Source organism: Idiotropiscis lumnitzeri, chromosome 3, assembly GCF_059441095.1.
Source record: "Idiotropiscis lumnitzeri isolate Australia: NSW breed Sydney's pygmy pipehorse chromosome 3, RoL_Ilum_1.0, whole genome shotgun sequence".
Lineage (NCBI taxonomy): Eukaryota > Metazoa > Chordata > Actinopteri > Syngnathiformes > Syngnathidae > Idiotropiscis > Idiotropiscis lumnitzeri.
The window spans coordinates 6539068-6541832 of record NC_142393.1 but is presented as its reverse complement, the minus strand read 5'-3'; the positions used below and the strand labels follow the sequence as shown (position 1 = coordinate 6541832).

The 2765-nt window shown below is 37.3% G+C and overlaps 1 long non-coding RNA gene across 1 annotated transcript; it reads left to right on the top strand.

Moving 5' to 3' along the window:
* Positions 1-169: 169 nt before the first annotated feature.
* On the top strand, positions 170-2106 carry LOC148339642 (uncharacterized). Its single transcript, XR_015842620.1, has 2 exons — positions 170-334; positions 1552-2106. It is a non-coding gene; the product is annotated as an uncharacterized LOC148339642 (long non-coding RNA).
* The last annotated feature ends 659 nt before the right edge of the window (positions 2107-2765 follow it).

Below are 2765 nucleotides of genomic sequence, written 5' to 3'. Positions count from 1 at the left end.
TTTTTTTTATTTTCTTTTACGTTTTTATTGAATTCACAACAAGATCGTACAATTCAATCGTGATTGGCATGTCTGCCCGACCATCTGCATGTTTTCATCTCTCCCGGCTGTAACACACCTGATTCAAATGAGCTGGATAATTAACAGTCTTCTTCAGAGCTTGCTGGTGAGCTGATCATTTGAATCAGGTGTGTTACAGCCGGGCGAGATTGAAAGCATACAGGAAAGCGGCTCTCCAGGACTGGAGTTGAACAACTATGCCCTAATGAGAACGACGCTCAAGAAGATGGATTGGGTCAACAAGTGCCTGCAGTCCACTCAGTGGCCACAAGAGGTCAGTAGCTCCCCATATGACACAGCTAATTAAGGCTATAACGTGTTCCAGGCTTTCAATGTCCAAACCACAAGACGGCTAATTTAGGGTTAAATGTTTTCACAGACGCTTTTCCAGCAATCAATCAAACGGTCGTTGGTTTTAAAAAAAAATAATCCAATGGCTTTTTATTGGCATCCAAACATATTAAAAAAAAATAAATACGGATTCGCGACCCCAAATGAATAATAGCTTGAGAAATGACTGGTGTCGAAGTGAAATGAACGTTGTAAGGGTCAGTCTAAGTGAAAGTATAAGTGGTTGAAAAACTATATGATCGCCTCTCGTCTTTGTGCGTCCATTTCAACACACCTGATATCAATTCAATCAGTGAACACTGAGTCTACGAGCTTGCCATACCATTAACAACGCATAAGGGAAGCAATCGTTCCAAATATTAAAAATGACGAAAGTACAATATATACTATGTCCAATTGAAGCTAATCTAAAAAAAAAAAAACGTGGCTCCAACGACATGGATTTAATTGCATTGTGATAAAATGTGCCAAGTGCGACGGGCCACTATAGAAATGATAAATAATTGTATTTTTGGTAATGGTAAAAATAGTACGATTTGGAATTTGACCAAAATACAGGGGGCGCGGGGGTACGCCTCTGAAAATTGTGAAATTAGACTAAGCCCTCAATTCAGTAAACATGAGGGTGATTTATGTGTGGGTGACCCCAGCACACACAAGCAAAAGCAAAGTGCTTTTTGATTTAATGACGCTTGTAAGCCAAGTAAAATAAAAAGTCCGTCCATCTGGCTTTTATTAGGGATGGAACAATAATGGCGGTATCACGATATTAAAATGGCCAAAGTGTCTTCATGTTACAATATTAATGTCTGATAAGCAGCAGCATTAAAAAAAATATATCTTATACGACTATCTCTATCAATTTAACCTGTTGTCATTGAATAGCTTTGGTCTTCTTTCTATAGTACATGTAGCCTGATTTTACAAGTCTTACACTTGTAGACACAAATGGGCTACAAGAAAATGTTAGTTCTTACACTTGAGTTCCAACACATGAACACCCGTTCATGGCTTTTCTCATGTATCCTCTCCCGCAGCCTGGCGTCTTCTTTAAGAAGCTAGAGAGGAGTATGACTGCTTATGTGATTTAGTGCCCTCGCAGGCCACCACTGGGAATGTTAATTGATGGCCTCTTTGCAGGCTGACAAGAAGCAGAGCAGACTGGGACAAGACAGAGACAGGGAGACAGAGCGCTGCTCACGAAAGGCCCTTAATTGTGATACATTTATTTTCACATTTGGAAAAACCTCTTCTTTTAGCAGGGAACGGAAAAGAATGTTGTTTTTTTTTCAGACACTGATAAGTGCTTGTTTTGTTGTTTGTATCCTCCCAACATTCCATGCTGTGCCATACATAGGAGCACAGAACCAAACACATACAGCAGGGTTATTTCAGCAGAGTAATGCTTCTCTGGAGACCCGCGGGTGGGTCATAGGTTGGAGACTCATTGAAGATAAATATGGAAGTTGGGACTGCCACTTCACATTGTGGGATTGCATTTTTGCAAAAAACAAACAAAAAAAAAATCACATGACATTGTGCTAGTGCTCATAGTGCAGTGGTCGAAGAAAGACAAAATCAAAATCAAATCAAAATTGTTTTGTATACTACTGTCCTTGTCATCATGCTGAGCGGATTATAACATGTGAAAATATAAATAAATGAGCTGCTTTTTGACGGCAGCTACACAGTGCATTTTCATTTTTCATCCAGAATTTTCCCAGAGAGCTCAATAATAACTTTTGTGAGCGGTGCGTAAATGCAGCTACTTGAGCGCTGAATCATACGTCAACATGGCCACCATATTTGATGTGGTGAAGATGCCTCATTCTTTTGCTGCCAAGCATTTTGTACTCAAAGCCAAATCTCATGGCATTCAAGCTAAACGTGACTTTTAATTATATTTCGTCATTCTAACATCATCATCATTATTTTTGAGAATCATATTTGATGACTTTGGGGCTATATTATGATGTCTATTATCCTAAGAACAGCAACATCAATGCTAGTTCTGTTAACTTACCCATCATCGCAGGCTTGTGGAAAACATTAATGTCAAAATTTTTTATATATATTTTTATTTATTATTATAATTTATTATTATTCTTGTTATTATTAATATTATTATTATTATTATTATTATTATTATTATTATTATCATTATTATGATCTTTTTTTGCAGTACAGGCAACCCATTAATGAGAATTATTTTTAAAAAATTACTAAATTGAGCGGACACGTTTTTGCTGTTTTATATTGCGTGTAAGCATTATGCTATCAGACCTTTTGAAAATTATGCGGTTTGAAATAAAATAAAATTTTGGCACGTGGCGTAAAGGAACCACAAAAATCGC